We start from the raw sequence: 12,527 nt of genomic DNA on the forward strand, positions 1-12,527 counted from the left end.
TGTTAGCTGATGTTAGGATTTCGTATTTCTAACAATATGAATAGATAAACATCTATGACATGAGATAATTTCATGTGCAGACAAGAACACTTAGGGGCACTTTTGACCCGAAAACTATAATCCATTTGATAGATCCACCACAATACGCCCATGTTTTCAATAGAAATAGAAATTTATTAGTAATACCATGCACATATACATGTATTTATTAAAAACCTTTCAAGTAGGTCTCAAATAGGTCCAAAATATTTTGTTGATTGTACAACATATTTATCAAGTCATTCCAGCCACACACCATAAAAATCCCACATCAATCCAAAGTTTGGATACAAGCTCTAGATGGGTTCTAGTAAAATGGCTGCTGCATTTTTAATGTTGTCTACATCTTCACCTTTAACAGCATGAGTGACAAGAAAGTTCAATTTGAATCCAATTGAGCTTATTCTCAACTAATTGGGTATAGAATCGCAACCATTATATTGTGATCCATTGTTGAAAAGTGTCACAAATGATTTTAAATGCCCCAGAAATGATCTGTGGGTGTTCTTACCCCAAAGATTTGCAGATGAGCCATACCCTCTGGGCCTCTGCCCTACTTTGCCTTTTCCCCTAAATACATTTATCTCTGAAAAACTATCTTTCATGGGTCTAGGATACATTTCCACAACATAGGAGAGTCTGGGAGCACTGGGACACTGCAAACCCTAATCTCAGAAGTAGGCAATGGCAAAATCTCTCTGAACAAACCTTAGGATCACTATAAGGGGTAGGGCTTTACACAGCGGGCTAAACCGCTAGTTGCAGAAAATCCTGCCAATTGAAAAGTTGACAGTTCAAGCCCAGGTCGGGGTGAGCACCCGCCATCAGCCCCAGCTCCTTGCCCACCTAGCAGATCGAAAACAGATATGCGAGTAGCTAAATAGGTACCGCTTTAAGCGGAGAAGTAATAAAAGGTGCCCATGAAGTGACTTGATTTTGAGGATGTCTAAAGACGACAAAGCTCCTCGGCATGGAATATGGAGTGACAGCCCCCCCCAATGGCCGGAGTCGAGCACAGCCTCCAGATGCCGAAATGGAAAAGAGGAGAAAGCCTTTACCTCTGTTTGTGTATTGTCTGTCCTTGTTAATTGTATAATGTCATTGAATGTTTGTCATATATGTATTCTGTAATCCGCCCTGAGTCCCCTTGGGGAGATCGAGCAGAATATAAATAAAGTATATTATTAAAAGTATATAAGTAAGAAACATTTTGAAGGCAAAACACAAATGCAATGAAATGGGGAGAAAATATTCTCCGAGGACTATCTACTTGCCAATCTCTTTAAATTTGCAGCTGAAATTTGCATCTTTGTGGATTTACATTTATGAGAATTAGAACTGGGCAGTTCCATAATGTCCATGTCCAGTAAAGGGCTGCTGTTATGATAGTAATAAAGGGAGAAAGCAAAGGAACCAATGCTTAATGGGACCAATGTGCATATGGTTCCATTGTGCATCATTCCCAATGCACATCAGTATACTGGTTAGGGAATCCTATGGTACATTGACAGAGGTGGATGCACAATGAAACACCTTACCTGTCTTCTGTAATTCACTAACATGGCTCCTTTGTGTCTCTGCTACATAGCTAAGTACAGTATATGTAAAGTTACACAATATACATAGTACTCCAGGATTGCCAATGGTAACATTTTGCAATATTATGCCTTAGGATCCTATGCACTTCCAATCCAACCCCCCCCCCCACCACCACCACCACCACCACCACCACCACAAACAAAACCTCTAGATTTATCTCAAAAACTATTCCTGATATTCTTGGAGCAGGAATAGTATATTTGTGTTAAACAATGCAGGAGAATCTGTAGACTATTTAAAAGATGGGAGCCTGTGGAAAAGAAGCACCATCTCTATCTTTCGCTCGCCCATAAAAGTACACTCAGAATAATATGAAGTTCTTAAACCTAGTTATCTCTCCAAGCTATTTTATGCAGGGTTGGGGCGATAGAGCTTTTCTGACTAGATTTTAGATCATGCCCATCAGGCATATGACTCAGCTGTAGTTAAAAACAAAACTTTAATCTCCAGGGTAAGACACAGAAAATAAAACAACGTCGATGTCAGGATGTAAGTGTGGATTTTTAGGGCTGGTTGGTTACATTCTCGTATTCCATCAGCATTTGTACAGAACAATGGCTTTTGTCAGACCCAAGTACCAAGCACTGGGTAATCATAGAGCATCAAATCATCCTCAGCTATAGCACACTATGTACAATTTTCACAGAGAGAAATGAAGGCTCACACAAGAAGGAAACGTTAAGGCACAATATTCCATATAACTCAACCACACACATTCATCAGCCACAAAAATACTCCCAAAAAGGGAAAGAAAATGCAGGATGCTTGTTATTCTAGAAACGATAGCTTACCCATTCAGTGAAGAAGGGGCATTTGCAGACTTGGTTACACAGTTTATACAGTCCTTGAACTTGAAGCTGAGGCACAAAAAATTAATCTAGTTGGCTACAGTCACATGTATACAAACCAAGGCAGAAATGTTGATATCATTCACATGTCCAAATGTCTTGGGCCCAAAACCTCCAGGTGGTTTAATGCCAGATTTGAATTTTTTTTTAAAGGATCATTATTACTCTGATGGGTCTATCCTTGAAAAGTCAATTCCTGTTTTAAAGCAAATTAAGGGGGAAAGCAACTGTGTCTAATAGACCTGAATGGTAACAAGATATTGGACACTGAGAATCACTGAATTACAGAACTGGAAGGGTCTGCTAGAGCCTCTAGTTCAACCTCCTGCCATGCAGGAATACACAACTAAAGAAATCCTAAAAGATGTCCATCAAATCTCTGTTAAAGACCTCTCCAAAATGGAGAGTCCAACACTCAATGATGCAATCAATGTATTCCACTGTCAAACAGCATTGAATCCCTTTTCATACATTCTGAGTCATGAACAAGGCATAATGTGGGATCAAGGATGTCCATACTAGATATTCCTATCCCAGAATCCCAATACTTATAAGGCCTTATCCCTTAATTCCCAACTTCCCTACATTTAGCAAAAGGAATACCTCATTTCTACTCACATTACAGTGAATATGAGTTGGGCATGTTGAGCGAGATCTAAGAATATCAGGATGACAGGGCATCAATCTCTATACATTATACATCCCACACCAGCTTATGTTGACTAGCTATGTTATGCAACTGAATTATAATACCCATAGTACAATCAAAGCATTATATATACACAATGGCACCAAATCTACAAAACCTGAACTGAAGATGGGTCTTCTGGAAGGTACCAAAAGGTTCAGCCACTTTCACAGGGATATTACAATAGGATTGTGTCCCCTGTGTGATCAGGACTCTGATAGTGGATGGACCACTGTGTATGGGAACACTGTGGGCAGGACAGTTGTGTGACTCCATACATTCCCCAGAATGCATAAAAAGAGATTGAATCAAACCAGTTACTAGTTGTTATCTGACCCATAAATAGAGATAATGTTTTAAAGAGATTTTGACAAGAAAACTTGGGTGAGGCCCCAAGATACATCACTGGTTTTATTGAAGGGCCAACTATTAGACATGTTGTCATTTGCATCCTTGTAACTTGAAGGTTGGATTGCTGACCTAAAGGCTGTCAGGTTCAAATCCAACCCGGGGAGAGTGCGGATGAGCTCCCTCTATCAGCTCCAGCTCCATGCGGGGACATGAGAGAAGCCTCCCACAAGGATGGTAAAAACATCAAAACATCCGGGTGTCCCCTGGGCAACATCCTTGCAGACGGCCAATTCTCTCACACCAGAAGCGACTTTCGGTTTCTCAAGTCGCTCCTGACACAAAGAAAAAGTTTGCATCCTGTATTGTAGATGCTGCATTCATCAGGAGATAGAACTAGTTGGCTGCTAAGGTCCCTTCCAACTCTATGATATAATTCAGACAGGCTTTTACCTGATTCAATTTTTATTGTTGGTGAAACCCAGTGACACCCCATGGAGGCACAGAACCCCTTGGAGACATTTCGGCTAGATAAGTTCTGAGGAATCCTTGAGATTCTGTTGGTGTCGTGCCAAAGGAGGAACCACTAAGTTGACTTAAAGTGATGTTTTTGGCCCAGTTCTTAATGGTACCATTAGAGTTGTAACCCAATGACATCTGGCACTCATAAAATCATAACCATCCCAGCATCTGCTCGCATAGCAAGGATAGTGAGAGTTGTATTCTATAGATACCTGAAGGACCAAATATGAAATAGAGGGACTAAGGAGAGTGCTGGTCTGGAGCACTTGGACAGAAGGTGCTATCACTCCACAAAATATGCTGAAACACCCAATGGAATGTATTCAACTTAAAACTAAAAAACTAAAAAAAATACTGTTCAGATTACTGACTTCAACTAAGCTGGATTATCTGCAGTATCCCAAACCCATGGTGTCAGTTGGAAAAAAGTTAACAATCTTGGTTTCATTTATTTACATGGTTTTTTAAAAGTGTTAGAAAAAGCATGCACCATTCTATTGAATGTTAAGTGTGAGAAGCCACTGTTCTCTTAAGCACACCTTAGCCTCTCATCTCACCTGCAAAAAACTGGGCACAGTGCTTATGTGCTTTCTTCTGCCCAAAATCTAATTGGAAAAGAATCAAAGAATCTGAGATCATTTTGAGACTAATAACGTGGTACGCATGGTAGCATCCTACCACTTACATGTGGCCCTGGTCCTTCTTATTCTTAATTTTTAAAAATTCTTTCCAGTGAGGAATGCATTTACATATAGACTTTGAAAAGACAGAACAAAGCTGTAGCTTAAGGAGGACAGCATTGGCATTATGAACAGAAATTCCCAAAGTTAAACCTATGCTGCTTCCTATTAAAATGGTATTGAGTAGTGGTATCTAGAAAGACTCTCATTGGGTTGGCAGCCAATGTATACAAAAAGTCAAACACTTATGGGCCTTGGTGGAATTTCAGTGATTCTCCACAATTAATCAATCTGGACCTCTGGCAAGAGTACTGGGCTTTGGATCAGAATATTGTTTCCATTTTATTTAATCTGATTTCAGAAGCAAAGCAGGATGAGGCTTGATTAATACTTGGTTAGGGGATTTCCAGAAGAAAATAACAGGGATCTCCAGGCAAAGCTAGGAAAGATCCTGTCTGAAACTCTAGAGAACTGTTACCAATCAAGAATTCAAGATCCTACATCTGGGTTGCATAGCATAAATCTCAGCATGTGAAGTAATATGTAACCCTCATGTTGAGTGGAAACATGGCACATTTGAAACAAGACATCAAATACGCAATTTAATGCACAATGTTCAGTATGTATCCACCTGCAGTGATATCTCTACCTCTGCTTGAACTGAATATGGCTATTCCATGTGAAAATGCCAAAATGCTTCTATAGGGGAACTTATGCATGGATTCCAGCCCTTGTTGACAGTACTAGGCTGCATGGACCTATGCTCTGACCCAGTAGAAGGCAGCTCCCTGCATTCCTAATGACACTATCTTCATGTGTCCATGCCAGCTCTCTTGAACAATGGTAATTCAGTGTACAGAAATGACAAACTGGCCAGAACTAAACATTACTCTGAGGAATAACTATAGCTGATCCAAAGCCCTAGCAGTGGTGCCACCATGAAAGGATGTTAGCGAAGCTATCCAGAGTTCTAGTCGCATGAACAAGCAGAAACATTCCCTAGATGCTCAATTAGCATGTCACTGAGGCCCCTTCCACACAGCTGTATACAATACACATTGATCTGGATTATATGGCAGTATGGACTCAGATAACCCAGTTCAAAGTAGATATTTTGGGTTGTTTGCCTTGATATTCTGGGTTATATGGCTGTCTGGAAGGGCCCATAGAAGTCATTTATAGGATGGGTTTAAGAACATGGAATTCAGAATCTAAAATTAACTCTTCTGAAAGCAGGAGGGAGGGTTTATATGCAACTTCTGAAACTTTTAAGTTCTGTCTGCAGGAATTAGAATTGGGCAGGTCCATTGCATCTGGATTCAGTAAAGTGCTGCTGTTGTGTTACTACATAAGAGAGCTTGCAAAGTAGTTGATTCACATTGGAACCAATGCATAACAGAAGCAATGTGCATCAGTCCTGGAGTGTATCAGTCTGGACATTTCCAATTTCCAGTCTTTGCAATTCACTAAGTTCTTAAGTATACATAAAGTTACATAACCCAGAAGTTCTGCCTCCACCCACACTGATGTAAATCAGTTTCCTTAGAGATATGTGTCTCAGCAATCAATTTCAGTTGATATGATGTTCAGGCAACAATAGAAACCTTTGATAATAAGATACGTCTGGAGTAGAGATTTAAACTGATTTTCAGAGGACATACCTTTGGCAGCTACAACATTTCTGACCGATCCTCACCAACCCATTAGCTTCCTTCTTGGTGTGATGTGCTTGAAGATACTGAGAATTTCACAAATGCCAACTAGATATCAACATCCACAGCAAACACTGTGACAATACTGAATAGACTGGTATCTACTTCACAGCTTGGAAAAGATAGCTTTTTGGGGGTTAATGCTCCCAGAACCACCCAGCCAGTTTGGCCAGCTGTAGCCACAGAAAATAACATTCTTTCTTTTCTCAAGGATTTATGGCCATTGTATATAATTCACTTATTCAATCATATGATCGACCCATAGCAATCATTCACACACACACATACACACACATTTACCTGACAAATTATTAATACTGATACTAATAGGTCAACATTGGGCAGAGAAACGATCAACCAAAACTGATCGATCTCAGAGTAATGTGCAATACATCCGCATTAATTTCTGTCTACACTAGCAACAACAGCAACAGACTTTCTCCACTCAAATTTAGTTTACCATAATGAAGGGTGTGCTAATGGAACTATAATAAACTCAGTTCTAAAAAAAAATTCCTCTTCTGAGAAAGTGGTCTGAAACAACCTGCTTCTTATTTCTATATACAGTAGTGTCTCACTTATCCAACATTTACTTATCCAACGTTCTGGATTATTCAACACAGTCTGCATCCCACCCGTATCCACGACTGTTTCTCTAGGCAGCAAGGACTGAACTTTTTACAGATTTAATTCCTGACAATGTTGTTACTGTTTATGCAATTCTATCTTTATTTGTAGTCAATTTGTTAGTAGCCAAAGTTTTGTAGTCAATGTTTTAATACATTGCCATGTTTTGGTGCTAAATTCATAAATACAGTAATTACTACATAACGTTACAGTGTATTGAACTGCTTTTTCTGTCAATTTGTTATAAAACATGATAGTTTGGTGCTTAATTTGTAAAATCATAACGTAGTTTGATGTTTAATAGGCTTTTCCTTAATCCCTCCTTATTATCCAACATTTTCCCTTATCCGACATTATGCCGGCCTGTTTATGTTGGATAAGTGAGACTCTACTGTATTTCTGTCCATTCCATCAGTATAGTAAGTGTATCCATGGTTTCTCAAATATGAACCTGGGGGTGAATTGTCATTTTTGGAATTTGATATGTTCTCCAGGCAATTCAATGGGATGCTTTCCCTGGAAGTTATCATAACATTGCATTGGAGGACCCAGGAAATCTTTAGGTCCCCCAAAACAACTCTGTGGTATACTGGGACCAACAGCAATCTATCTGAATGATATTCAGTCATATCTGTGTTTCAATCAGGGAATGTCACCCCTGCAAATATGGGGGCTCCTACTGTATTATTAATTTCAATTGCTAAGCCTTGGGGGGTTGTAGATTTTAAAAATAATAATAATAAACAGAATAATGCCTCCAACATGAAGTTTGCCTAAGATACAGTACATCATTACTTTGCTTTGTTCCATGCTGAACTTGGAAACATTACCTTCTAGACTACAATTCTCAGAATCTTCCAGATTGCATGGCCAATTCCTATACTGGTTGGCGGATTATGGGACCTGTAGTCCAAGAAAGTAATGCTTCTACATTCTGGTTCAGGAACTCCAGAGAGGGTCTGAATTAAGCTGAAAGGTCTGAGATGAGCAGATGCATGCATTTGTTTTCTTTTCTGACAACCTATTCCCAGATCTCCGTTTCACTTAAATTTAACAATTTTCAAAGCTACCAGAACAAAAAACCAAGCTTGCCAGCAATTGAATTACTAATCTCATCAATTGCTGAATATATAATACTGTTGAATATTCTAAAATTACTACCATCCACCCACCCCCACAAAAAGGATGAAAATGAAACCAATACTTTTCATAGCAAAGAAGTCTTCTAATGTCTCTTGTCTTTACCCTTCCAAGGTGGAAATGAGTTACAACCTTGTTTAAATCCTCACCAAATCCTCTCTATTGAATCAATTTCTTATATTGAGTTTAACTTTCTTGGGGGGGGGGGGGTAGAAGAGTTGAGCTGCAAGTGTGAATTCAATTATGTACAGACAGACAGCTGACAAGCCCACCACGACTGCGTTAAAGGTCTTTCTGCTTCTCAGAAATCCCGCTATTGCACTGATTTCTTACAGATACCAAGTCAACCAAAGAGGCCTAAGCCCTGAACTCCATTTCTGGAGCTCTGCCCAAGACAGCTGAAGACCTTCCCTTACATTTGGAACCACTAACATGCTTAGAAGCCACCACGTTCAGGAACGAACATGGGAAAGACAAGCCACCTTACTTCATCTGATAAATAAGCAACTGAGAATTTTGCTCCAAATGGCCACCGGAATAGCCCACTCCATAAAGGGCACTCTCTGTAGGTTCGTAAGGCACGATATGATACGAATGCAGCTCTTCGTAATAAAGGGACTGAGACCGGCATTCCTGCACCATGAACTTCAGCCGTTTTCTGGCATCCGAGTAGGCAGTCCGGCAGCACGGGGCTCCCTTAAAGTACTCATAGCGTTCCTGCTCGGTCTCCAGGTGGATCTTCCGCAGCAAATTATTAATCAGGACCGACCGGCGGAGATAGATCTCGGGGTCTTCCAGAAACTGAAGCTTCTGCAGAGAAAGTTTCAAAATACAAGTCCGATCTTCGGGTAGGATCAGGTGCTATGGTGAGTAAGCAGAGGATAAAAGATATTAGTGGGGAATTCAGGTAGAAAACTCACTTAGTGCAAAGCTGAGCTGGAAAAACAGGTCATACCAAGGAAGACAAAGGTCTAAAATGACAGAGACACGAGTATCACTTGATCCACTCTCCATCTAGTGATATTATTGTCACCTATACCCCTGGTAGCACAGTGTGTTAAAGCGCTGAGCTGCTGAACTTGCGGACTAAATGGTCCCAAGTTCAAATCCCGGGAGTGGAATGAGAGCCTGCTGTTAGCCCCAGCTCCTGCCAACCTAGCAGTTAGAAAACATGCAAATGTGAGTAGATCAATAGGTACCGCTCCGGCGGGAAGGTAACGGCGCTCTATGCAGTCATGCTGGCCACATGACCTGGAGGTGTCTATGGACAACACCGGCTTTTTGGCTTAGAAATGGAGATGAGCACCAACCCCTAGAGTCAGTCACGCCTGGACTTAATGTCAGGGGAAACCTTTACCTTTACTAGAACTTTTAATCTATGTTAATTTTATCAATATTTGTATGTATGTATTTTTATCCTTTACAATTTTATCTTGTAAATCGCCTAGAGCATCGTGGCTGGAGGGCGATTAATAAGTAATTAAATTATGATGATGGTGGTGATGATGATGATGATGATGATGATGATTTACCTATACCCCATTTTATGATCCCTGAATCCCATTAGTTCCTTGTATTTCTTCAATCCTTCCTTCACTAAAGGAAAGCAAGTCTGCCAGCAAATGTCCTAAAACATGGAGCCGGGTTGCCACCAAGCTGAAAAACATTGATCTGTAGAAACAGAATACTGAACTCTATTCTAAAAGGAACATTTCCACCTGGCTGCAAATAAAGTGTCTGAAGAACACCAAACAGGCTAAGGGACTCATGCACCCCACTCTTGCTTTAAATGATACAATGGCATTACATTCTGCAGTGATGTTTGAAATCTATGGGCCAGCAGTGCCTGGTTGCTTTCATATCATTGTGACACGATTCTCCAGTCTGCATTTCAACCAGGATTTCAAAAATGCTCTCCAAGGTTCTGGATCTCTATGTAAACCAGTGCTTTACCAGGGCCCACTTGACCAGGGACAACTTTGACCGGAGACCACTCTCCAACATTAGTCCCAAAAGGGTTACGAATGAGTTTTTGGTCAACTTTAGATTCGGTTTCGTTATTTGGAGTGCTGATTCAGAAATTGCATTAGATAGACCACATCAGGGGCCAGGCTGTGACGCAAGCTGGTGAGCAGCCTGCTGCAATAAATCACTCTGACCATGAGGTCAGGAATTCAAGGCCAGCCCGTGGTGGGGTGAGCACCCGTCAATTAAAAAAAAATAGCCCCTGCTCATTGCTGACCTAGCAACCCGAAAGATAGTTGCATCTATCAATCAGGAAATAAGGTACCACTTATAAAGTGGGGAGGCAAATTTAGCTAATTTGCGACATTGGAATGAGGAAGTGCTGTCACAGTGGATGATGAAGCAGCTGCTCCCCCCTGTGGCCAGAATCGAACATCCCTTCAGGAGAAGGTTAAATTGCCTCTGTGTCTGTCTCTGTCTATGTGTATTTGGGCATTAAATGTTTGTCCTATATGTATATAATGTGATCTGCCCTGAGTACCCTTCGGGGTGAGATGGGCGGAATATAAATACTGTAAATAAATAAATAAATAAATTTAGTTTCTGATACAGAACATATACCATCCAGTAGTCGCCATATGCTCACCCACAGAAAACCATATTTAATCATCTAGAGCTTATGTGGTCTATCCAGTGCAATACTCTGTGAAAAGGAGCAGAAATAAAATAAATAAATAAAGAGGAAGGAGGTTCGCGGGCCAGATTTTCATTCTCACGGCCCACTACTGGGCCATAGCCCACAGTTTGAGAACTACTGATGTAGACTATTGTTTCTTAAACTATGGGTCCTAACTCTAAATTGGGTCCCCTTAGCTCAATCTTGGGATTGCAAAATAAAACGGGAACAGTAAAAAGTTTCTGAAGGTCACCCATTTACACAAATCTGTCAGCAACAATGTGCAGTGTTTACAGTAGACTCTGCAGAAGACGCTTCAGCTGTGCTCCACAAAAAAAGAAAATCAGCCGGTTTAGCAAGTCTTGCAAATGCAGATTTATTATCAGTAATTTTTTTTAATTTCTATCTATTTTATATACCTATAGTCTCAGGGTCACATCAAAATTTTTCACCCCAAAAGAGGTCCCAAATGGGAAAAAAGTTTAGAAGTTCTGATGCAGTAGTATCCAGCACCTTGGACAGTTCCTTTAGCTTTCTTGTTGCTGTGTCAGCATCCCTGCTGGCCAGAGAAGGATGGCAGGTTGGAATAAAGTTGATCCTGGCTAGGAAAAACTGGCATACATTACTGTTGACATGGAATAGGAGTCTCTATGGTTAGGGTTGCCTTCGGATTGCTTGATCTGTGGATTCCTGGATGACCGGAGATTCCAATTCCATAATCTAGGGATCCATAATCTGTATCAGATGGGGTGATACTCTCCTTGAAGACACAGTTTTACAAATGCTGGACTCAGCCTTGTACCTGGAGACTCAATATTTCTGTGATGTGACTGTTTTCATACATTTAAAACATGTACACCAAGTGCACCCATTTCATGAGATGCTGGATGTGGACATGATAGTACATGTTTTTGGTTACATATTGTTTGGATTGCTGTAACACGTTCTATGTGAGACTGCATTTGAAGAGTGTTCAGAAACTCCAATAAGCTGCAGCCAGGTTGCTAACTGGGGCTGGCTACAGAGAGCACGCAACCTCCTATTACAACAGCTCCACTGGCTGCTAGTTTGTTTTTGGCCACAATTCAAAGTGCTGCTTATGACCTTTAAAGCCATAGAAGGCTCAGATCCAAGCCACCTGGCAGATAGTATCTTCCTCTATGAGCCAGTCTGGATTCTGATGTCCGCAAGTGAGGCCTTTGTCTCGGTCTCACCATCATCACAAGCAAAGTTTGTGGGAATGTGAGACAGGGCCTTCTTGGTGGCTGCCCCTCGATTTTGGAATTTAATTCCCAAAGAGGCAGAATGGCTCCCTCCTTGCTGTCCTTCCAGTTGCAAGGGCCGGGCTGTGGCGCAGCTGGCTAGTAACCAGCTGCTATAAATCACTACTGACCGAGAGGTCATGAGTTCGAAGCCTGGGTCGGGTTAAGCCTCCGACCATTAATAGCCCCGGCTTGCTGTTGACCTATGCAGCCCCGAAAGACAGTTGCACCTGTCAATTAGGGAAATTTAGGGACGCTTTATGCGGGAGGCTAATTTACAACACCATAAAACTGCCAGCAAAACACGAGGAAAGGAATGCGGAAGTACAGCCACTACTGGACGGTGAAGCAACAGCTCCTCCTGTGGCCGGAATCGTGAAGCTGGAAAAATGTTAAAAATGCCTCTGAGTCTGTCTAATGT

At 41.0% G+C, this 12,527-nt stretch overlaps 1 long non-coding RNA gene across 1 annotated transcript in view; it reads right to left on the reverse strand.

Annotated features, from left to right (window-relative positions):
- Nucleotides 1-8,302: 8,302 nt before the first annotated feature.
- Nucleotides 8,303-12,527, reverse strand: part of LOC103280608 (uncharacterized) — a 28,078-nt gene continuing 23,853 nt past the window's right edge. Inside the window, exon 4 of the long non-coding RNA XR_507459.3 lies at nt 8,303-9,064. This is a non-coding gene — a long non-coding RNA (uncharacterized LOC103280608). The remainder of the gene's footprint in view (nt 9,065-12,527) is intronic.

The sequence above is a fragment of the Anolis carolinensis genome, chromosome 1 (genome assembly GCF_035594765.1).
Source record: "Anolis carolinensis isolate JA03-04 chromosome 1, rAnoCar3.1.pri, whole genome shotgun sequence".
Taxonomy (NCBI): Eukaryota; Metazoa; Chordata; class Lepidosauria; order Squamata; family Dactyloidae; genus Anolis; species Anolis carolinensis.